This window comes from Canis lupus, chromosome 30 (genome assembly GCF_011100685.1).
Source record: "Canis lupus familiaris isolate Mischka breed German Shepherd chromosome 30, alternate assembly UU_Cfam_GSD_1.0, whole genome shotgun sequence".
Taxonomy (NCBI): Eukaryota; Metazoa; Chordata; class Mammalia; order Carnivora; family Canidae; genus Canis; species Canis lupus.
In genome coordinates, this window is record NC_049251.1 from 14563507 (window position 1) to 14589150 (window position 25644).

Genomic DNA, 25644 nt, shown 5'->3' on the forward strand with positions numbered 1-25644 from the left:
TTAAAGATTTTCTTTATTTTAGAGAGAGAGAGCTTGAGATGGGGAGGGAATAGAGAAGGAGGGAGAAGCAGACTCCCACTGAGTGGGGAGCCCGACATGGGGCTCGATCCCAGGACTCCAGGATCATGACCTGAGCCAAAGGCAGACACTTAACGGACTGAGCCACCTAGGCACACCTAACATTTTTTTTTTTTTACAAAATTAAAACAAAAATCCTAGAACCTCTATAAAGAAAGAAAAATAGAATGGGGATTGTAAAACTTGAAGAGAGAGAGAGAGAGAAAAAAGATGAAGCCATGCAGATAAATTTACGCAGTCACCAGGGCTAGAGGCTGTTTGGCCTAACTCAGCAGAGAGAAGAGTGGTAATACTCTGGATATTGCAAACAAAAGAAACAGTGACAAAACTCTGTTTCTGCCTTTAATCATGGGTGTAGGGGAATCCAAGTGAGTGACGGCTTGTGGAGACCACAAAAAAAAAAAGCTGCATCCACATGCTCTTTGAGGACAATGAGACACCCAGCCCTACGGTGCATTCATCCTTCAGCTTGTGCTTTTCATGCCTTTTCACTAATGTCCTGCAGAGAAATGCTCAAGTCCTGCCTCCGACTATACAGCAGGCTCCCCGAGCAGCAGAAAGGGCTCCACACGGCTACGGGCCAGGTTTTGCAACATACCCACTCCCTTCCCCCCTACCTGGCATCCCAGCCTGTACACCTGAGTCAAAGCCTTCAACCTTGAGCACCAGACCCTGGTTATGGCTCCCAGTTGGGGATGCAAGTCTAGCAAGGCTGTCCCTACCCTCCCTCTCCAACCTCATCTAGTCAAGTCCAATCCATGTCTCCTAAAAGGCCTTCAAACCCATCTCGTTGCCAGCCACCATAGAGGCCCCTGCATATTTCTATTTCTGTGCCTGTACTCATTTCATTCTCTCTACCCCAAATATTCTTCTCCTTCATATTTGCATATTCAAAACCTTTATCTGTTCTTTACAAGTCTGTTTGCACGTACCTGGCCCCATTCCCCAGTTGGTTCTCATCCTCCAAAACTGTGAAGAGGACAAAGTCATTTGGGGTTTAGTGGCAAAACAAGCTATGGAGGTCATAATAATTCCTGTTTATTGAGCACTTACCACATGCCAGGAGCTCTGCCAAGAATTTCAGGCACATTATTTTAGCTGATCCTCACAGCAGCTCTAGCACATATCAATCCCACTGTATAGATGAGGAGGCTGAAACTCAGACCTGTTTAAACCTTCCCTTAGGATGCCGAGGTCACAGAGGCCATGGGGGTGGGCCCTAACCCTGGAGCATCAGTGTCCTAAGAAGAAGAGAAGTTGGGGGCACAGGCTTTTAAGGAGGAAGGACCACACACTGGATGAAGACAGTCATCCATGAGCTGGGGAGAGATGCTGCAGGAGACCCTGTTGACACCTCGATCTTGGACTTCCATCCCACAAACACTGAGGAAATAAGTTTGTGCTGTTTCTATTATTGAAGTCACTGGGCTGTGGTACTTTGGTATGACAGGCCAGAAACCGGACCCAGGCTATACCAAATGAATCCCTTCATTTACAAAGTGCTTCTTAGGGATACCTGGGTGGCTCAGTGGTTGAGCATCTGCCTTTGGCTCAGGTCATGATCCCAGGGTACTGGGATTGAGTCCTGCATCAGGCTCCCCACAGGGAGCCAGCTTCTTTTGCCTGTCTATGCTTCTGTGTGTGTGTGTGTGTCTAATGAATAAATAAAATCTAAAAAAAAAAAAAAAAAAAAAAAAAAAACCCTGTTTCTTAGTGACTCAAGCCTTCCACTTTATCCTATTTAATCCTAACAATTACTCTAATTTCCACCCCCCTCCCTTTTTCTTTCTGATGAGAAAACAGACTTAGAGGTGCATCCGTTCATACCATGAATTTGAGACCAAGCTAGAATTCAAGGCCAGGCTTCCCAATCCCTACTTCTGTGCTCTGACTACCCGGCCTTGAGGCCTTTGGGCTATCAATTCGAAGTAAAAAAAACAAGATTGCAATAATACTTTAAATATGAAAGAAATTAAGCTATTTAAAATATACTCACATAAACAACAGATTGGATCAGTATACCCCTCAGGCTGGGGCGAAAAGGACCTATGCCCTGTACCTTACACTTTACAGGACCCCACATGAATTAGAGAAAACACAGACAAAAGATAAATATGTTAAAGAGCTTCACAGACACCCTTGTTACTCAAGATCTGGCACCTAGCACTGACACAGTCTGACCCAGGACTTCAAACATCTGCTCTGGTAACTAACACTGTTCAGGTCCCAGACAAATGCCACTTTGCACCTCCTGCCCTAAGTCCTCATTTTGCAATATATACAGATATCGAATCATTATGTTGTGTATTTGAAACCTATAAGTGATATGCTGATTATATCTCAATTTAAAAAGAAAAACAAAAAGCAAGTGAACCTGAATGTCATGAAGGTTTATGGATTTTGCCACTTGTCCAGCACTTGGAGTCAGGCACAACTTCTGGGCATGGAGAGGATTTGTGCTTAGCTAAGAGAAAAGACTAATTAACTTGTCAAATCCTTTCTCTAAGCATGAACAGTGGAATTGTGCATAATGAAGTACTATTTCCCAGTAGCACTGAGAGTGCTTTTTCTGCTTCTCTCCACATTCCAGTTTGTAGTTCTGCATGGACTCGTGAATTAGGTATTCACAACAGTTGCACATGGCAACCGAGGAATGTTTTGCAATATTAAATAATGCATATAGCTTTTAAATATATATATCTATATATCATGCTTGAAGTATGATACTGAGATTTTACATTAGCACCTTGAGGAATATTGAATGCTAGAATTGCAAATTTATTTTGAGAAACATCTAATAAGATTTAGCTAACTGTTCAAAAATTAAAATTAAAATTGTTAGTTTTATTTCTGATTTTATTAAAACATTTTGAAAATATACATAAAAAATAATTTTAATTTTATATTTTGACTTTGATGTTTATTTATCTTCTTATGAAAATATATTTAAATATATTTAAAATACATCTTGAATACAACTACAGTTTTAATCCTTCAGATGATCACTATGAATAGAACTCAAATTATGTGAAAAATCACATAATTAGGGATTTTTGCTCAAGTTAAGTGAAGAGAATAAATTTAATGGAATAAATATATGGTAATTTATGAATTATGTATGTCTTCATTTTATTCTCATGCAAATGTCACCAACTCATCAAGAGAGTTCTCAGATGTGTGCATTAATAATTAAATTCAGCCGTCTTTGGTATTTTGCCGATTTTCCATCATTAAAAACATAGAGCTTTATATATTTGGTATTGCCATGATGAGGGCACATTTATCAAGGTAGGAAGATAGAACTTATTTTACAGAACAGTTTGTTAGCTTGATTTATAATTTTTAAATACTTAGGCGTACGGTTTATGGGCCTCCATTCACACTGTTGCTCTGGGCCTCACAAATGTTAGGGTAAGCGTGCATTTTATAGCCTCCCAAAGCTTTCTCTTTGATGATATTGCTGCAATTGGGAGCACCTCCCTTGTATCGGGCCCTGTGCTCTCGGTGCGGTTGGACAGATGCCTAATACCCAGGCCCTGCCCTCGTGAGGCTTAAGATGTGGCAGGCGTGGCGGGAGACTGGCACATGATAAAAGTAACCACAACAGGAAAGGGGTGCACAGTAACTGGGTTACCAGCAAAGGTGTCCCACAGCAGGTGAAACCTGAGTGAGGTTCTAAGGGGCAGAACAGCCTTTACAAGGGGAGAGAATGCATGTGAAGGAAGGAGACACAAAGGCTCTCACAGGATCTCAAGCAGCACATGCCCCAGGAAAGCCATGGCTACCGTAGACCATGCTGAGGCGCCTCTTGTGGATTCTCCAGGGATGATGGGAGCCTCTGAAGGTTTTTCAAGAAGGGAATAAAATGAACATACTTGACGTTATAAAATAACATGAGTGGCGTTCAGTGGAAAATTGATTATGGAGAGAAGAGGTTGGAAGCAGAAAGAAAAATTAGGTATGGACAGTAATCCAGAGAAGAGCGGAAGGGCCCAGAAAGAGGATGGACTTAATGATTCTTGGCCAGAGCAAGAGAATATTGAGCGAGGAGCATGACTTGAGTGCTTCTGAATATAGCCTTTGTTTGGGGGTTTCATGAAGAAACAAACTAAGAAACGATGAGGGAAAAATGAAAAATGAAAATATATTCCATAATACATTGATTTTTTTTTTTTTTTGAAGTGTGCTGATGATGGAGACAAATGTTTCCATTTCTGGTGAAGGCTTGAGTGGGCCGAAGTGAGCTGTTCATGTGGGCAAACTTGACTTTTTAGTCACCAAGCAAGACTCTTTAAAAAGAAAGGGATGGGGATCCCTGGGTGGCGCAGCGGTTTGGCGCCTGCCTTTGGCCCAGGGCGCGATCCTGGAGACCCGGGATCGAGTCCCACGTCGGGCTCCCGGTGCATGGAGCCTGCTTCTCCCTCTGCCTGTGTCTCTGCCTCTCTCTCTCTCTCTCTGTGACTATCATAAATAAATAAAAATTAAAAAAGAAAAAAAAAAAGAAAGGGATGTAAAACAACCCTCCAGCCCACAGGCCACTTACACGCTGCCACCTCCTCTTGTCTCCTTGACTGCCTCCCAGGCTGCTGGGCCCTACCACTAACAGCAGGTACAGTTCCCCTGAAAAAAACGAAATTTAGAGTGCAGTCATGCTACCACTGACATGCCTGTAAGATTAGAACTAGGTGCTGGGGAGGAGAAAGGAATGAAGGAGAGAGAGACAAAGAAGAGGAAGAGAAGGAAAGAAAGGACCACGAGAGGATGAGAGCAGGAAAGTGACAGTGATGACATATCTGGGACACACCATGAAGGTTATTCATTATTTATCTGAAATTCACTTTTCCCTGGGTGCCTCATATTCTATGCAGCAATCCCAAATATATTCCTGACAAAAGGCTGATTAATCATTTTCCACATATCATCTCATTTAAGCTCTACAAAACTCCTGCCCTTCGTTTCTAGATAAGGAAACTGAGACTCCAAGCTGCAAAAAGACTGCCCCAAATTCACCTCGCTGGTGAGGAATGGAGCCAGGCTAAGACCCCAGGCAGGGCGTAGGCCCTGGAGCCCTAGAAAAAGAAAGAAAACAAGCAAGGAAAGCAAGTCCCCCTTGGGATATGTTGAAATAATTTAACAGAAGCTTTAGCTCAAAGAAAGAGAAAGCAATTAGCAAGACCCATGGTCTCTGAAGATTGTCAACAACTACCTCATTGTTGGTGAGGAACTTCCTTTGGGGAGCTGTGTTTAAATTGTAATCCCAGATCTTTGACCGAGGAGACCCCTTCTCTACCTCCTGTTGGTGCAGTAAATTAAAAATCTTTCTATATTCTGAGAAGGGAAATGAAGCTTTTCTGGTAAATTTCATAAAAATGTGCCCTGGAGATGAAAAATTGCATTCAAACCACAGCCATCTATGTTAATTATGAGGAAGGATGGTGCGATGAGGGAAAAAAATATGAATTATGAAATATTTCTGGGTGCTGCATGCTGGGAGAGACTCTGATGAACCAGAACATAGGTGTGAGGCTGCGGGGCTGGGCTGCTGCTGGTGGGCAGTGGGCAGGTGGCAGGCAGCCAGCATGCTGAGCTTGGGCGACAAGGCCCCTGAGCACAATTTATGAGGAATAAAGGACAAGCAGTGGTTAGTCTGGAAATAAACAGGTAAGGGGAAATACAACAGCCCCCAGATTACATAAAATGCTATCAGTTCTAATTTCTAATGCCTAAAATTCTGTTACTGTGAAGGATAGACCCAGGATGATAAGTAAAGTTTTATAGGGGTAGGTTTCTACTCTGTATGGAAGATCATCTTCTAGAAACCAGAGTGGTCTAATGGTAGGATGGGTGATCCCTGGAAATAGTTCTATTGTCTTTTTTGCAAGCCTTCAAGCTACATCTGGATGCCAGGCCATCCGGGATGTTACAGGGAAGGTTTCTGAGTTGAGTGAACAGCTCAGCCAGGTACACACTTGTGTATATACACCCTCACACAAATATGCCTGTATTTAAGAGATTACGCTCTGATTGCAAATAAAACCCAAAAGAGGTGAAGTTATGTCTCAAGTCTGTCATTTTGGCACTCCAAACGCATAGGGATTTGGCACATTCACAGGTCCCCCAAGGATGATGGTGACAATAATTCTGCGACTCTCTATTCCAGACTTTAAATATATCTACTTGCAGATAATACATCATGGGCTCTCTGATATATAATCAAGATTGCCTGCTCACACTCTAATGAAACACACACACACACACACACACACACACACACACTTTTTCTCATCCTTAAAGAGAAAGAAAGAGCCATCCAGGTTTTCACCTTTATGAGAACAATTAGATTTTCTTCCAATCCTAGAAACCTCATTTTTGATCTGAGCATCCCATGACCAAGAAAGGATCCTCTCTCTGCGTGCTTATGGCAAACCACAAAACATCAGCCAACAGGACCACACATGCCTATATTAAATTCTCCTTCCATTAGTGGCGGGATCTATAGCACTCTCCTTGAAGGAAGAAAAAATATTAAAATGCTTCATTTCTTTCCCAGGATATATAAATTAGTATAGTTATTCTCTCAGAATCAAAACATGTTTAGATGGATTCAGGACACTCCATTTGAAATATCCGTTACCCTCAAATCAAATTTTCACTGCCGTTGAGTGGCAAGGGGCGATGCCCTGGGATCAGCGAGCTGCTAAGATTCCTTCTGCTCGAGTGTTTAATTTCATTTTACTTTCCACAAATAAGCATGCTTGGAGCCGCTGCCTTTCCTTCCTCTAGAGTAATCGAAAAATTTAATTCACATTAAGCCAGAGAGGATGGTGTTTCTCCCTAAGGTCACTCAAGGCAAACATTTTAAAGCTCTAACAGCCCATCAGTCAGAGATGCATGCCTCATCCTGTCCTGATGAGGTGCCTCCTGGAGCCAAACAAAGCCTTCTGCCCAGCTCACGCCATCCTCCGCACCCCACCCACTCGGCCCCCGGCTGAAGGTCACCCAGAGAGGCCAGTAGGTACATCTCTAGATTCAGTGCCCACTCTGATCCCTAAGATGCCTACTGTATACATCCCAGGCACCCGCTCCATTTGGAGATGCAGGAGTTTCTAGGCTTCATTTCTGCTTAAAAGATTAATGCGTGTGGGGACCAAAAGCCTCTTTGCTGCTGCAATTTGAACTGCAAGCAGCTTACCCGAGAATGAGTATTTCCAGGGCTAGGTTATGCTTCAAATCTTATCATCCCTTCCTTAAAAGCTAATAACATTTTGCACTTCTACGATGCCTTTCATCAGCCATAGGTGATACACCACACATTGCTTTAAGTCAGAGATGAGTAAATCATTAATTGATCATAATGCCCCAAATAAGCACCTTCAGATTGTCATGTATAAGGATTCAATCAAGCACAATGGCATCTATGCGTATTTCTCTTTTATTCAGGTATAAAATGTGTGCAGTGACTTAGAAACGACAAATTTCTCATGAACACAACCAAAACATAGCACCAAAATGACCTGGAACTACAAAGATGGGAGAAATTCTGCTCACGGATCTCAGAACTTTTTATCCGAAAGACTCACAGAGCTTCCAAGGAAGAAGAAAAAGAGTAAGAATCACCTGAGTATTCTTACTCAGAAAAACACCTAAGAAGCTAGATTCCCTTTCTGTCAGCATAGAACAGCACTTCTTAGGCGCTTCTCCTTCAAAGATAATACATATCTTTTTTTCTTTTCTTTTCTTTTTTTTTTTTTAATGGAAGAAAGGTAGTGTAGTAAAACAACGTGAGATCTTGCAACAATTCCACCTGATTCAGCTCCTGGATTTTTCTTTATTTCAATTGTGGAGTTAGAATTTCTGCTGCAAAAGGGAATCATGCAGCCACAGGGGTGGAATCAGAGTTTTCAGAGGTGAGTCCACCTGGAAAGAGGCTGGAGGAACGTTTAGAAATGTCCAGTGTGGGCAGTTATTCCCCCCTGGTCTCATGTCTGACTCAGATAGAGAGAAGCTGCAAGTAGAATGATAATGCTTTACATTTGAAAACCATCTCTGCCAAATTTGAGTCAAGTAAGGTGACTTTGTTGGTTATCCTCCATCTGAGCCGGATTCATTCTCTACTATCCTCAGTTTGTGTAAACTTTGCTGCTTCAGGTGGCATCACAACAGTGGTAACAACATAGCAGACACCACAGGCCCTTCCGCATTTCACAGAAATCCCAAATCCCTCCAAATCCCTTCCTCCAAACACCCCACTGGGCATGGCTGCCATAGGCACCTTGCCCCCTCCCAGTGGCCACCATGTCCCCATGGTTCCAACTTCGGTCTGGCTCTCCAGAAGCATCAGCTACTGCTCCTCTGCTCCTCTGGGCCTCCTGCCCATCCTCACCCCCTTTTCCATTCTACTCCAGGTTGGGAGCGGGGGAAGCAGAGCAGGAGATTTCTTCTCCTCACCCATGGGCAATTCTATTACTGGACTGTAAACACCAGTGCCCTCAATCCTCAGTTTTCAGGACTTGATGGAGACCCTGGATGCTGTCATTTCCTTTGGCTTCTTGTTTACCATGGCCATGTTCACTATCACATCCCCTCTTCTAGAGTTTTGCAGCTGTTGCCTAACCTGGGTTTGGACTTTAGACGCTCCAGAATTAAGACCCCTTTATTTGCCAATGACAGAATTCCACATAATTAATTTAAACAAAAATGAAAATTTGCCATATTATATTTAATTTTTAATAGATGATCTCACTAAACTACTCAAAGACACAGAGGAGCCTCAGAAATAGACCAAAACTAGAATGTCTTTATGACTGCTTCCCTGGTTTTTCCCCTCCATGCTTTCAAATGCATCCTCATTACACTTTGTCACTGCAGCTTAGCATTCTAGGCCACCCACAGTTCCCTCTGAGGCTGGAATATCTAAGTCCCAGTTCCAGATTCCCAGGGGAACCATGTCTGACCCAGTGTGGGCCCAAATGACATCATATAATATGGTTGTCATGAGAGTCCGCAGAGTGGAGAGACAGTTTCCAGAAAAAGCAGAAACGAAGTAAGAAGCTCCTTAAGTGTATAAAACAGGTCCTCCAGTGTTGGCGTCCAACTGAATTTACGTATTTCAACTCTCTCTCCCAGCTGGTAGAGCTCCTTCTTCACATATTAAATACCATGGCATGGAGGTCATTGCTACTGGACAGATGCCAGACACTTGATCAAGGAGAAAAAGACCTTGGCCCAAGAGTCCAGTCAGTGTGGTTTTCATGAAAGAGCCCTACCCCCTTCCCCAATTCTAACAGCTCTTCCCCACATCTAGATGGTAGTTATTCCATGATGGGCTCACAGCAGGCTGCACAGCACTCTTTGCAGATGGCCCCACAGCACTCAGGGATCAGGCCAGTCTGCTTTGGATGTCGATTCCATCACTAACCAGCTGAGGGTTTTCAGGTCAGCCATCTGCCCTTTGTGAATCTCAGCTTCACCATCTGCAAATGGACACAGTAATACCCATTTCAAAAGGTTGAAATGAGCTAACACATGCCACACAGGTGAAACAGTGCCTGGTAAACTTTCAGTGCTCAGAAGAAGATTCCTTTCTTTACTGTTATTATTATTATTGCTGTCATTAATATTAACCTTCACAATAGAATCTACAAATGCTGTTTTAAAAGAGGCAAATGTCTAAAACTAATATAGCACTCTATGTTAACTAACTGGAATTCAAATAAATTTTAAAAAAATAAAATAGGCAAACAATTTTCAGTTGATTTCAGAACTACAGACCCTACACCATGTTCCAAAAATACTCTATAGCACATTCTAATAAAGCAAATGGCTATAAAGCAAAATGAAAGCAAATGGTAGGGATCCCTGGGTGGCGCAGCGGTTTAGCGCCTGCCTTTGGCCCAGGGCGCGATCCTGGAGACCCGGGATCGAATCCCACGTCGAGCTCTCTGCATGGAGCCTGCTTCTCCCTCTGCCTATGTCTCTGCCCCTCTCTCTCTCTCTCTCTGTGTGACTATCATGAATAAATAAATAAAATCTTTAAAAAAAAAAAAAAGAAAGCAAATGGTAAATTTTAAGGACTTTTTGTCTTGTTTTTTTTTTGTTTGTTTGTATTCTCTGATACCTGCACAGAATGTCATCTCTTAATCAGAACTGTAAGAATTAAATAAGAAAAAATGCATAAAGGACTAAGGACTGGGCCTAGACATCGAACATGTTTAACATGTGATGGCTGTTGCTTTATTACTATAATTAGCATGATTATGATTACTATTTTATTATTAGTCCCAAGAGGAAAATTGCTTAAATAATTATTGGCAAATCATTTAAGGTGATCATTTCACTGACTACTGTGCAAAGCCATGAAGTTTCCATTCCTGGTTAAGTTTAAAATTAACATGTATAGATATAGACATAGATATAGATACAGAAGTATATAGAAATCAATATATAAAAACTCAAAGTAACTTTTAAAAACTATTTTTTAACTCTAAAGAGAATCATTGATTAGCACGGCAAAGAGAGGAATAGCAGTGTTTTGGTGGTTATTGCTGGATGCAGCTCCTCCTAAGCTCCACACTGCTCTCTTGCTCAGGCAGCTTCCTAGCTTCTGTTGCAAATAAGTCCCTTAAAACCTCAAGGCAAAATACACAACTTGCCTTGGCCTCAAGGCCACCACACCTTGAACAACTTATCTCGGGTGTCAGTGACCTAGATTCCCCATAACACGAAAGGGAGGAATGAATGTTGGCTTCTAAAACCTGGGATGCCTCCCTCTGCTCTGGGCTTCCACCTGGATCTCCAGGCTGATTTGGAATGGGTTCTAAGGTGATTACTGGTTAGGAATTCTGAAAGAGGAGGTAGCTAGTAGGGACACCAGTGTAAAAATAATTCCTTCTACAAGGAAAATCTAGGGGCTGGCAGCAGCCATTACAGTTCTTGGCCAGGACCTGCAAAAGATATCTTCTTTAGGCAGGCACGAGGGAAGTGCTGCCTCTCTGGTGCTGCTAGATTTGTTCTCTGTGTTTGGTATTGATTTTTCCTTCAGCAGAATAGCAAAGGCATGAGAGCATGAAGGAGAGGTCGGTTCCCTTCCCTCACCATGTGCTCCTAGTGATGAGTCAAAGCAACTCTGAGCCACTCCTTAACTTCCACATGCTAAGAGAAAGTGAGCTGGGGACTCTCCTCTAGTTAGAGATAGTTGTGATAACAGGAGCACGCTATGAGGCTCTCTGAGAGATGTGCATTCCCCTCCCTCTTATCACTCTGTCTCCAGTCACATACAGCCTGTTCAGGGTGTTAATAACCATATGACAATCATCCACATACAATTTCAGTGTGGATCAAAGCGTACTATATTTAGAGTTGATTTTCCTCCCAAAGCAGAAAGTTGTTGTCTTCTTTATTTCCTTAAGTTTCTCAAGAATTCTGCAAATTGTTAAATGTGTTTATTAAAAGATGTTTTTCACATCAGAGAGACTGATCCGTACAAAGAAAAGGTTTGGGCTGGGCAGGTCCAGTGATTCTAGCTCTTTGATGGGGAGAAATTGCTTCTGTGCAAGAACTAATACCCACCTGGTTTCAAACCTCAGCCGCTAGCAAATATGTCATAGCAAAAGACATTTCCTGTTTCTCTGACAGATTGGCCCAGGGCTGAAATTTAATCTAATATATCAAAAGTGGTAGGTGGGAGGGGGAGAGAAAGGCAGAGAAACACTGACTCCCCAGATTTTTACAGTAGCTTGAGACACTACTGTGTGTGTATTGGTTGGTGTTGATAAGCCGTAAAAGTAAACACTGAAAGATGAAACAATAAAGAACTTACACAAATCTCTACATCTGTATTTTTTAAATGATAAAATATTCACACCAAAGGATGTGGATGTTCGCATGCGAAAAAAAAAAAAAAAAAGAATCTACACAGACTTTACATTCTTCACAAGAATTAACTCAAAATAGATCACAGATCTAAATGTAAAATGCAAAACTATGAAACTCCTAGAAGATAGAGGAGAAAATCTAGACGACCTTGAGTATGACAATGACTTTTTAGATACAACACCAGAAGCACAATCCATAAAAGAAATAATTGATGAACTGGACGTCATTAAAATTTTAAACTTCTGCTCTGGAAAAGACACTGTGAAGAGAATGAGAAAGAAAGCCACAGACTGGGAAAAAATATTTGCAAAAGACACATCCAATAAAGCACTGGTATCCAAAATATACAAAGAACTCTTCAAACTCAACAATAAGAAAACAAAAAATCCAATTGAAAAAATAGGCAAAAGTACTAAACAGACACTTCACCAGAAAAGGTATACAGATGGCAAATAGCATATGAAGAGATGTTCCACATCCTATGGCATCAGGGAAATGCAAATTAAGCAACAATAAGTTAGCACCACACTCTAAAATCCAGAACACAAGCAACAGTAGATGCTTGTGGGAATGCAAAATGGTACAGCCTCAGTGGGACAGTTTCTTACAAAACAAAACATTTATCTAAATGAATTGAAAACATAAGTTTTCAATTTTGTCCACACAAAACCTGCACATGATGGTTTAAAGCAGCTTTATTCATAATTGCCAAAACTTGGAAGCAACCTAGAGGTCCTTCAGTAAGTGAATGGATAAATAAACTGTGAGACATCCTGACAATGGAATTTTATTTATCACTATAAAGAAATGAGCTATCAAGCCATGAAAAGACATGAAGGAACCTTAACTGCATGATACTAAGTGAAAGAAGCTGATCTGAAAAGGCTACACGCTGTATGATTCCAACTATATGACATTCTGAAAAAGGCAAAACTATGGAAACTATAAAAAGATCAGTGGACACCAGTGGTTAGGGAGAAGGGAGGGATGAATAGATGGAGCAGAGAAGATTTTTAGGGCAGTGAAACTATTCTGTATGATTCTGTAAAACTGGATGCATATCATTACATTGTCCAAACCCTTAGAATGCACAACACCAAGAATTAATCTGAGATAAACTATGGTCTTTGAGTGATTATGATGCATCGATGCCAGCACGTCTGTTATAACAAACATCCCACTCTCCCGTGGGATGTTGATGACAGGGGAGGCTATGCATGTGTGGGGACAGGGGGCACATGGGAATCTCTGTATGTTTTTCTCACTTTTGCTGTGAAGCTAATACTGTGAACTCCATTCAAAAGGGAAAAAAAGATGATGTGACATTATGATGAAGTCCCCTTCCATAGGAGGGACAAAGAAAGATGAAAAGAAGTGGAAGACTCACCAGTCAGATTTTAAAATGCAACTTGTTGCTGTTATAGAGCTGTAATAACACAAACCCATTGCACAAACCCTTGTATTTTTTGGTTGGCCCCATGTTGCCATTTCTTCATTGTTCCTTTTTCTTTCTGCTCTTGCCTTCTGCTCCTGCCTATTCCCTCTTTGCTTCATTTTCCGGTTTGTACTTGTTTCCTGCTGAGGGGACACATCTGCATTCCAAATCCCCAAAACCTTTCTAGTTGGCTGCCCTTCAGGCCCTGATTTCTGGACTCTACACCCCTCTTACCATACTATAATTAGGAAGCTTAGTCATTTTTCTCTGACTCTGAGGCAGGCACCCCACCACTTGGATAGGGTGGAATGACACCAGAGCCAGCATCCTTACTAAAGCCAGGAAACATTCTTTACATACACACAAATCATCAGAGAGCATTCCAGAAAAAAAAAATAGCAATTTTCTCAAATAATATCTACCCTGCACTTGTCTTTAAATATGGCTACCATCCATAGATTGATTTCCCTAATTAATTGTGTAAATCTTATTGAGGCACTGAGGACATGGTTGCTAACCTCAGGGAGTAGAGGACTATCTTTTAAGATAGACTTACATGCAAATAATTACAGTCTGATGTGCTTAGTTCAACTTTGGAGGATTATTCAGAGAAGGATGATTATGGAGAACATAATCAACATTGCACAGAAGCAATAAAAAAAGAGAGAAAGGCTTCCCAGAGGAGGGGACATTGAAGAGAAATTTAAAAGGAAACACAAGTATTTTCCAGGCCACTGGGGCAGGGCAAATACAGTTCAGCTGAGAATACAGCCAAGGTTCCAAAGCAAGAAAGCACATGCAGTGCTAGGAAAGGTACCAGTATTTCTGAAGCAAGGAGGCAGGAGAGAGGGTGGCAGAGGATGAGGCTGAGTAGGGAGGGGTCAGATAAGGAAAGGCCTTTGAGTCATGCTAAGGAAATTGGCCATCACTCTGGAAGAAGCCTTTCAAGGATGTAAGCAGGAGGTTCCACACAAGCAACTAGAGGAAGGGACACTAGGAGGCCACCTCAAAAAGCCAAACAAGGGACAAGTGAACAGCAAGTGAGGGAAAGCAAGAAGCTAAGACACACCAAGGAATCTGGCTCAGAGGGCTAATTATGTGGCTGAGATTTTCACTAAGATCTAGACTACAGGGGCAGAGAGAATGTGGACTTCATAAGGAGATGAGAGATGCCCATTGCTGGCATAGGGACATACTCATTAGATGAAGGAGTAAGTGTTGAATGAGTGAAATGTCAAGAGCAACAGTTTGGTTAAAAACACTGCTCCTCTGTAGTGTTGTGTCTGTATGGCCTGAATGTAGGAACACCCCAATTTGCAGAATCAATAGACTGATAGCCAACCACCAATGTTATATCTCAATCCCAGGTACCATCGTTATCTCAGAACTCAACCTCTTCTCCCTCTCCACTATCAAAAGTCACGGCCTCATCCTCAGCTTGAGCAGGAGGCCATAACCACTGCAGCTCACAGGACTCCACGTCAGGTCTGAGAACCATGTGCAAGAAGTGCCTTCTCTCTCTCAGGGCCTCACTTTTATTAAAGAAACAATAATGCCCACCTCTCCCACTGCACACCCTCACTTTAGGGGCATCTTGAGGAGGTTAAGTTATCTTATACAGTTGGCCACATCGTGTGCTGTAAAAGTAACTGTGTTGATAAAAGCCCACTTATGAGATGCTACCCTCTAAGAACTTAGCCTTATATTCCAAATGAGGTTGGTGAAACTCATTCCTTAATGTCTTTTTCTTGCTAGAAGTGCATAATCTCAGCTTTTCTCTCCAAACCGCTTCTCGTATATGCCACGATGGCCAATACTTAAGGCTGCTGTTGTTAGAAATTGGTAACAATTGTTGAGCACTTGTTCTCGGCAAGCACTACGTTGACATACCCTATTTCATACCACCCTTACAACAGCATCACAGCAACATTAAATATCTCCACCTTTCAATTGAGGAAATGGAACCTCCAAACTGTTAAGTAAAATGCTGATGGTCCCACACAACGTAAATAGAGCAGCCCGGATTTACACCAGGTTGTCTAAATCTCCCAGCCGTGAAGCTACAGTTGAGTCAGCTATTTCAGAACTGCCCAAGGAAAAGAATGTCACTTCACTGGGGAAAGCCTAAAGGCATGTGCTAAGTTGTCCTATTCCCTGCAGCTGCCTGAAGTCTCCCTGCTTAGAAATGCATAGAACATTGAAGCAGAGAGGCAGAGTTTCAAAGAGCCTTCAGATGTGCCATGTACCTTTTAGACAAGTGCAGTTTTACTTTTAATACAATAACAAGGACCCCTTCATCTAGAACTTTCTCCAGGGCTCACATTTCAAAGTGTGTGCATGCATGCACGTGAGCGTGTGTGTGTGTGTGTGTGTGTGTGTGTGTGTGCACGTGCTCGCATGGGTACACCCACGTGATGCAATACCACTCCCAAGTTTTTATCTGCAATGAGCTGCCATTAAATGCAAGCTGACAGGAGAGGAAAGGAGGCATAATCACTAGCTATCTATGCAATTTTTAAACTGCTCAAATGGGGCCATCATCTGAACTGAGATTAATCCTGGCACCCAAAAGCTACAAAGGAAAGTTTCTTTCCTCAGGAGACACCTTAATCGAGACCCTGACCAATGTCAGATAGAAATCTCCCCAGAATATTAGAAAACCATCGCAGTGTGAAGCCTCGATTTGGCCAAATGCAGGGCCCCTCTATTCCCAGGCCCCATTTTGAAAACTGGCATTTGTCTTCTGATTTTCTTTCCCTTTCAATTTGTTTTCCTGTCAAAGGGATCTCTCCCCCTTCTCCTACTCTACAGCACCACCTGATTGAATTCCGTTCAGGGCTCCTGGTGGTCCTGTTCTCCATGCCGACTTGATGGAGCCCTTTTGGCTGTTTCATACCATCCATCTCTCTGGGCAACTGAAATTGTGCTGCAAAATGTAGCGCTACTTCGTGGGACCTCATTAACACCAGCTCCAAGGGAATGGACTTCAACAGAGGAGGCATTAAGCATCTAAACAGCACACTGAGACAGCAAAGACGTCAAGAGCATGGCAGACAAGTGATAGAAATCGAGTCACTGATATAAAAAGCTGGGCGGAACACAGAGGGCCAAGGGAAGCTTTTCAATTTATATTTCACGTTGATATCACATTGGTTCCCACACAGCAAGGATAGGTGCTGAAAATAGAGAGATGGCAGAGAGTTTGTGTGCCTCCTGAGGTCCCTCGGTTCACCTGAGCTTAAGCCAAAAATAATATCATAAAACTAATTTAGCCATCACACCAATAGGGCTCCTCAGCCATGAGGCAGACTGGATAATTATATGTTTCCTGCAATTTCTGACACTCGGCTAGTTTCAGCAAATGGCACTTCTAAATATATATTGCTTTGTCACAGCTACCTGTCTACCTCAGTTTTTCTTCAAGGAAAAGAAGCAGAACAGAAAGTTAATTATGAAGATGGGGAATCCAAGACCCCAAAGTCAAATGCCCTTGGTGATCAAGGACACAAGGTAATCAAGCCACAGGCTCTTAAAGTCCATGCAGGCAGTAGCAGAGCAGTTGCTTCACCCCTGGAACTACCCCTGGAGATTGGACTGAAGATCCCCTGCAGTTCTGTCCTGTGTGATCATTGGTGCTGTGTCAGCCACTACCTTGTCCTATCCAATTGTTTGTGTTTCTCTATTATTTGTATGAAGCCAGAAAGATTTCCCCGACCTTTTTTGTTGCCTGTCTATCGGTTCCCCTGAGTCCTTATGGAAAGATACCCAATTTTCTCAAGTGTCTTCCAAAATAAATTTTGATTTACACATCTATTCACACACACCACAAACAACTAACAGAGGCCAACAGTTCTCATTTGGCAGAAGGTGATGTGGCTAAGATAAGGGCAGGGCTAAACCTTGGATGACAAAGTCTCTGGCCAGTCTCTGGTCTTCCCTACTCAAAGATGGATGACCAGCAGAGTTTGCCCCACCTTCCACACTAAACAAAAGCAGGTTACACAGAACCACAGAGGAAAACAAGCAATGGGAGAATTTAACATTATTTTCCTGTCCAATGACCTAAGTAGAAAAAAATGTGTTAGGGGCACCAGGATGGCTCAGTGGTTGAGCATCTGCCTTTGGCTCAGGTCGTGATCCTGGGTCCTGAGATTGAGGTCCGCATTGGGCTCCACATGAGAGGCCTGTTTCTCCCTCTGCCTGTGTCTCTGCCTCTCTCTCTGTGTCTTTCATGAATAAATAAATAAAATCTTAAAAAAAAGAAAAAAATGTGTGATGAACTATGCTTCTAAATTATAGGTGACCCATAAATGACATTAACTGAGAACTAATATGCTAACTGCTGTTCTAGGGTGCTAATTTCTTAATTCATCAATCCATTGCAGCAACTCTATGAAGAAGGAAATGGTATTAGCCTCGTTGTGTAGTTGGGAAAACTAAGATACAGAGAAGTTAAACTGCCTGAGGTCAAACAGCTGGTGAATGGAAGAGGCAGGATTTGAACCTCGACATTCAGATGTCAAGACCTGTACACTTACCACTACTACTGTGAAGACTTATTATTATGCCCTTAGGAAACAATGACAAAAAACACAATATAATGTGGAAAGCATCCCCAGGAGTGCATAAGGCCTGTCTATATCCGGAATGTGTGTGTTGCTCCTCAGGTTTCTGTATATTAATTAGGGAAAGAAGAGTAATGAGCACAGCTACAGCAAGCAGAGGCAGAATGGCTCTGGGTCCAGGCTGAAAGAGGACTTTGGAGAAGAAGAGTTACTTGAGGAGAAACACTTGGAAGAATAAGGATCTGGGACAGTGGAACCAGCCTACAGTGGTGTAAAGTCGTATAGTTGTCACAGAACCTATGGTGGGATGAAGATTTAAGTTTGAATCCTGACTCATGCATGGACTAGTTTTACAAGCTTACTTTTTTGGTTTTATTGCTATGTCACACACCATCCTAAAACTTCATAATATCAATGATGTTTACACTGCTTGTGAATCTGCAATTAGGTCAGGACTTAGCAGGATCAGCTTGTCTCTGCTATGCCACCATAAACTGGGGTGGCTTGACATTGGGGGCTGGAATCATTGGAAGGCTTAGCACTTGGTGTAGGCTGTTGGCTGGGACCTTAGCCAGAGCCATTGAACAGAATGTCCACATGTGACCTCTCCACATACCCTGAGCTTCCTCACAACATGGTTATGCGCTCCGGTGGTAAGTATTCCTAAAGAAAGAGAAAGAGCTAGATATAACAATGTCACCTTTTATTAAAACAACCTGAGAAGTCATGTAGCATCACCTTTACAACATTCTACCTCTTGAGGCAATCACAAAATCCTGCCAAGTTTATAGGGGAGAAAAAAATGGACTTCCCCTCTGGGTAGGAGAGAGGCAAGACTCTGGATGAGCCACGCAGCAGGAAATATTGCTAAGACCATCTTTTGAAACTATAATCTGCCAAAGTCACTTGATTCTTTCGAGCCTCAGTTTCTTTATCCGAAGACCTAGTATAACAACATTTCACAGAGTTCTCATAAAGACTATAGATAATGGAGGTTATATGCTTACATGCAGTAGATGTTCAATACCAATTTCAGTCCAGGATGGAGGTCGAATGTGGGACAGCAGAAATGATCTCTTCCTCCTTAGATAGCTGTTGATTCACCTGTACCAGGACAAGGAACAAAGCTTGTTAGAAATAGAATAAGACTAAATACCAAACCATACATCCTTCAGGCTCTTGCTAATTATTCGGGGAACATCTCACAAGGATCTCACCTTCAGGAGGTATCAGCTCAGTTCTGGAATAAAGACAGTTCCTTGCTCCCAATTCCGTGCATTGATGTCAGGGCCTTTAGGCTGAATATAAACAATAGGCAACTAAATATGACTAGTTAAATAATGGGATTTAGAAGGAATCTTGATCTCATTTTTGGGTGTTTACTAATGTGAGGAGGAAAACTCTTTACAAATGTTCTGACAGAAGGACAAACTTCTGGTATTATTCCTAGAATCCAAAATTCTCCCTAAATAAGTTTTGAGCCTGGGATATTCATAATGGTTCACAGTAAACCAGTTTAAAATATTTAAAATATAAAAATGTGATCAGATACACAATTTTCAAATGAGACAACCCATGGATTTTTAGACAAGTCCACAGTCTTTGGGGGTAACCCCATGAGTTACCAGTAGGGTGCTGAGGCAGTCCTAGACAAGGCCTCCCAAATGATTCAGTGGATGTGGCAAAGCTACACTTCGGGGAAATTACCTCATTTTTAGCCCAAGTCCATGGTGCAGTTTCAGGAGAGGCTCCCTCTGTGGAGCAGCAGTTTGATCACTGATTCCAACTTCCCACTCCTTCTACAAGGGTTGAGGAAGAAAAGCAAAACAAATGGGTTAAAATGCACTCTGTCTCAAGATACTATTTGTGAGGGGCCCCCCACAAAGAAGTTCTTCAAAAGGAAGAGATGAAAGGGGGTCCAGCTTTCTGCTGGCATTTGAGCTGGCATTTGCAGCATTACCGTATGACTTTGAGCAGGCCTGAGAAGCTCTTTGATTGCCAAAGAACAGTTGCACCTCTGTCAGAGCGGCCCTCATGACTCATGTGGCTCAGCAGCAAAGGAGGGATAAGAGCAGATGTGAGGGGGAAGATCACAGCAGAGGGAAAATAACTTGAATACAAACCAAAAGGCAAGGGGGCAGGGGTTGGGGAGAGAACACAAAAGAAGGAGGAACGGGAAGAAAAGAGGAAAAGAAAGAAGGATTTGCTATACTATGGCAGAGCACCTGTTGTCTTTAGAGACAACAGCACACCCAGGAGGGAATGAATTGTTCCTTCTTGATCATGAAATCGAACACTAATGCCCAGAAAATGTCTCAGTGGCAGCACACACCTACTTTCTCTGTTGACTTCACACGGGAGAAGCTTGATCTATGTTGGAGAGCGTGGAGAACTTATGAACGTGTTTTTCTTTAAAATATCAACACTTTAATGGCACCTACTGTGTGCCAGGTATTCTGTTAAACTCTTTTTAATCTTCTCAACAATCTAAGAGACAAATAAGGAAACTGACATCCTTGTCTCTTTCAGGTAATCCTGGTTCTCACCACCTTCATCCCACACCACCACATTAGCAATTATTATTTTTTTAGTGTTCACTGTATATCAGGTGGTTCTTACATCATCTTACATACTTTGTCCCGTCAGTCCTTCCACCGTCTTTATGATATGGGCACTATTTTTATTTCCATTTTTCAATGTAATATATATATCGTTTTAAAATGACTTAGAAAGGTTATCATACATAAAGTGACAAAGCTATCGAGTGGCATATCCAAGGAAAAGACCCAGTTCAGCCTATCCTCAAAGCCAGGGCCCAAACCAGCATGACACACTCATTAGGCAATAAACACTCCTTGTTATTTCTCATGCATTAAGCATTGTGAGAGACTCTGCTCCCAAGGAATTCACTCAGAACCATCATGTTCCATGCTATTTCCACTCTCTGGTGGGCGCCTTACAAGAAGCCAGGCACTGAGTCATAGAACAGTAGAGCTTCCCCTCACCACTCCACCCCCATCATACCCACACAGAAATCAAGGTCCGTGGTGTCAAAATCAGGATTCAGATCTTATGACTTCAGTCTACCACCCTCTTTCAGGAAATCCCTGGCTCAGAAAAATGGGTCTATATTAATCATGTCAAATTTTGCTGGATGAGTTTCCATCTTAACCAGACAACAAAGCACAGGACACAGGACTAGAATGTAAATTTCACATCCACTTTCATTGTTATCATGATCAGACACCTTCTTCTGTCCCATTTTCTGAGTAGTGTGAAAAGAGAGTCTGATTTTTTCCTCTATGGACAAACTTCATGTGCTGAAATGCCTTCTGCAAACTCCAGAAATGGGCTTAATTTCATTAAAATTAATTCAGAATTGTCATAAAAATCTACTTCAAAATGTTTGTTACTTATTTCATTCTGAGATAGCAGACAACCAAAAAGCAAATCCAAGATGAAAGACGAATTTTTTTTAATAGCAGTCCCAAGTTTGGTCATGATCAATTGACAGTTCCCCTGAAATTGTATTCATTTGTTTATTAAAAACAAAACAAAATATTTACTTTGTAATATTTAGATCCTGTGTAGTGACAGGCAGCAAGAGACACACAAGGACAAGATGGGTTTCTGGCCCCAAAGGAGCTCCCTATATCACAGAGGGGACTGGCATGTCTACAAAGGAAATCCAACAGAGCATCCTTATAGCCAGTTAATCAAAGACCTTTACACAGAGAAACCCTAAGAACAGGGATGTGAACAAAGATGGAGTTCAAAGATCTCTTTCTAATTCCATCAGCTGGATAATAATCAAATGACCATTTACCAAAATGAGTTGAAATTGCAGAATCCCCTGATCTGTCTTCAGAATTAATGCTCAGATAATGAATGCCCAGTTCCTTCAGATGTTTAATTACTGAAGGGCCTTACTCTCAAAAGAGAGGCTATACAAACTCAGGAAGTGACATGGAATCTTAATGAGATGTGATCTTGAGAGGTCATATAATTAAGGCTCCATCTTCAGGCAAGACTCTTATTTTTAAAAACCTCAGGGAGAGAAACTTGACAACCTTCCTGTTGACAGTTTTGACAACCCTCAGATGGGTCCGCAGTGGTAGCTTTTAGAGTATGTCCTCCCGTCATGGCCTCCAGGGTCCTTTGCAGAGACTTGACAAGAGTGAGGCCTGTGTTTACCCTGCATCTGGAGCTGAGGTTCTTGGTCCCTTTGGTTCTGGAGGATGATCTGACCCAGCAACTGGAGGAACTGGAGACTGTGGGGCCAAAAGCAAGGTAGAGGGTACATTGTATGTGTCCCATGGGGAAGGGGAAATGGAGCTGGGCCCTGGGGCCCATGGGGAAGGGGAAATGGAGCTGGGCCCTGGGGCTCATGATAGTAGCTGAATCTTAACATTTAATAATAACTCACATCTGGATAAAGCTTTCACATTTACAAAGTTCTTTGACATACACCATCATTTGGTTTCACAGCAGCCTTTTGATACAGATTGGTATCTCATTTCACTGAATAGAAAATGAGACAGGATTTAAGGTAGATAAATATGAGTCTACCATTACTACTCTACTACTGTTCCTGATAATAGTAGTAGTAGTAGTAGTAATAGTAGTAGTAGTATTAATAATAATAATTGCAAACATACATATGTTCCAGCCACTTTGCATGGAATATTTCATCTAATCTTCATAATGGCCTGGCAAGGTAATAATAATTTCTAAAATGCCCATTTTACAGAAGGTGAAACTAGGATTTTAAAATATTAGGTCTCACACTTAACAAGTGGTAATAGAATTCGAATCTAGGTAATTTGACATCTAAGACCATGTTCTTGCTATATCAATTAGCATTTTTAAAAATAACCATTTCTATGAGGAAAGGGATTCAAAACTCTGTTAAACCCTTGACCCTTCCTGACATGCATTCTAACCAACCTCAACAGTGAAAAACCCCACGTCTCCCAGTTCCTGGATAATGCCATCTCTACCCACCTGGTGAGCCCCCACTTGCCCTCTGAAATTCCATTATTCTTACTTTCTCACACATTAGCAATTGGCTAGGTCAATAATGTCCCTCCCCATAAGCAGGATACAAAGATTTGAACTGAAAGCATAGGCTGCAATTCTCTTGCCTTGAGCAACAGGCAAGACCCTCAAAGAATAATACAAGACCATTGGTAATCTTCTTTCCAAAACACTTTCCCACCTAAGATTCCTTTAAATGTTGAGTTTTGTAGAGGATATGCCTGTTGAGACATGGAAAGGATAAACATTTGCCCAAAGTCACAAAGAAGTTAGAGGCAAAGCAGGGACTTAACTCCAGTCTCCTGGCCCATTGACTCTGCAACATACTGGCCAACAGGTCAATTCAACAAGCACTCAGGGTGCTATGATCTCAGTGTTGTATTCAGTTACCCAAGGCTCACAAGGAGGTCCATTTATTTATTCAAGAAACTCTTCCTGAGTACCTAGAAGGTGCGAGGGACTGCTGGTGCCACTAGAGGTATGAAGGAGACAAAGCCGTGCTGCTGCTTTCCTGAAGCTAGCATACTGGTGAGGGAAGAGAGACAACAAACATATAAACAAGAAAATAAATGTATACCCAATGCTAGAAGTGCAGGGAGAAAAGCAAAGCAGTGTGATAGGGATAGATGGCAATAGGGAGTATGAAAGTGGGGGTTACCACTTTATATGGGGTAATGGCTTGAATATAGGCTGAGACCTGGGGGAAGTGAGGGATGAGCCATGCAGATCTACAGAGGAGCATCCCAGGTAAAGAGAGGAATGAGTGCAAGGGGCTGGAGGCAGGTGTGTGCTGGCATCTCTAACCAGCAGCAGAAAGGCTACTGTGATGGGAGTAAAGTGAAAAGGGAAAATATTTGTAGAAGATGAAATTAGTTAGAGAGGCCAGACCAGGTGGGGCCTTGCTGGCTCTTGCACAGACCTAGGCTTTACTCTGCGTAACCTGAATAGCCAAAGGATGGTGAAACAGAAAACGACATGGCCTAATTGATACCCTAAGTCCTGGCTCTAGAGAGTCAACAGGTGGATGATGGCCTGCCATTCAATTGTCTCCTTCTCCCCCCATCCAAATCCAAACTCCTCATTTCCTGCAGTATAGGCTATCCTGGATTCCCTAATCAAGTCCTGGCTCCAGAACATAATGGAGAAAGAAAAAAATCAATTCTATTTCTAACCTGAACAACTCTGGCTCCTAATTATAAGAACCAAAACTGGATATGATATTCTAGTCACGGCTTTAATATTCTTTAGAATTTCTAAGTATATCTGATATTGTGCTTTTCCTTTTTGGCAAAAACACTAGATTACAGTCTCATGCCTTGTTTGTTCATTATTTACCTTTAGCTCTTTTTTTATGTAGTCACAATGGAGTGACCCATCTTGTATTTACAGCCTGACCCTATTAAAGTTTATTGTTCATTTATGACCACTTATACAACTAGCCAAGGTCTTGGTCTAAGTTGACTGATTTCTAGAACCATATCTGTAACCCCTAGCCTGAAGTCATCTGTGAAGTCTGTGGGTATGTGGACCTAATAAAGCAGCATACTTTTTAAAAACTGTATGGTAGATTAAAGATGACCACAAATTCTTTCCTCTTCCTTTCAGTGAGAGGTGAGTTTACTTCTCTTTTCACTTGAATCTGGGCTGGCCCAGTGTCTCATTTTGCCCAATAGAATGCATGGAATACAGCAGAAGTAATTTTCTGGGATTTCAAGCCCAAGCCTTAAACAAACTGTCAGCATCAGCTTTTTTTTTTTTTTTTTTTTTTTTTTTTTGAGTTGGCTACAAAGATAGTAGAGAGAATTGGGCTGGATTACTGAATTAGGAGAGATCACATGGAGAGCAACTCATAGAGGACGAGAGACCATCCTGGACATTTCAGCCTCACTAGAGACCGTACCTGAATGCAGCCGTGTAAGTGACCTCAATCTGATCATGTAGAACAGAAGAACCACCTAGCTGATCCCAGTCCCACAGAATTGTGAAAAACAACCAGTTGTTGTTTGCTTTTCTAAGTCACTTAGCTTGGGTGCCATTTGTTACACAGCAATAGAAAGCTGAAAAATTATCCTCGACTTTGGTGTTCCTAAAGGGAAGCATAGTGGGAAGGAAAGGAGAGAGAAGAAGCTGGCTGGCCTGGCATTTGCACCGTGATTTGGTTCCTAATTATTTTTTTCTTTTGTAAATCATGAAGCTATTACCAGTTGTTTCCTAACATTGGTCTTCAGACCAGTACTGACTACACAGAACTATCTGGGAAATTTGATGCAATTACAATTTCTGAAACTTCCCTGGCAATTTGATTCAGAAGGTCTTGGATGGTGCCCAGAAATCTGCATTCTTACAAGTGATTCTGATGAGCATCCATAATTAGCAATCTTGTCTCTAACTGAACTACTTGAGGTTGGAAGTAGGTTTATCTGTCTATCCAATTGGCCTGGTACAGCGTCTGCCACTACAGTTTATGTTTGAGCGTGGGCAAATAAATGAAAGAACAAACAAACGAATTTGAAATGAGCAGAAATATCTGTAGGTATTTTGCTATACCACAGCCTATTCTGTTCAGACCATCTCCCACCCTCCTTTGCCCCCCAGTGTCCATGATAGCATAGTGCTTGTATCTCATTCTTCCTTCCCTTTGTTACATGGCTCCCC

At 42.0% G+C, this 25644-nt stretch overlaps 1 long non-coding RNA gene across 4 annotated transcripts in view; it reads right to left on the reverse strand.

Moving 5' to 3' along the window:
- Positions 1 to 7771: 7771 nt before the first annotated feature.
- LOC102153023 overlaps positions 7772 to 25644 on the reverse strand; it is a 55655-nt gene continuing 37782 nt past the window's right edge. For all 4 annotated transcript variants that reach the window (XR_005381635.1, XR_005381637.1, XR_005381636.1 and 1 more), the window contains 4 exons: positions 19660 to 19751; positions 19170 to 19250; positions 18960 to 19056; positions 7772 to 9551 (listed from right to left, as the gene is read on the reverse strand). This is a non-coding gene — a long non-coding RNA (uncharacterized LOC102153023). The remainder of the gene's footprint in view (positions 9552 to 18959; positions 19057 to 19169; positions 19251 to 19659; positions 19752 to 25644) is intronic.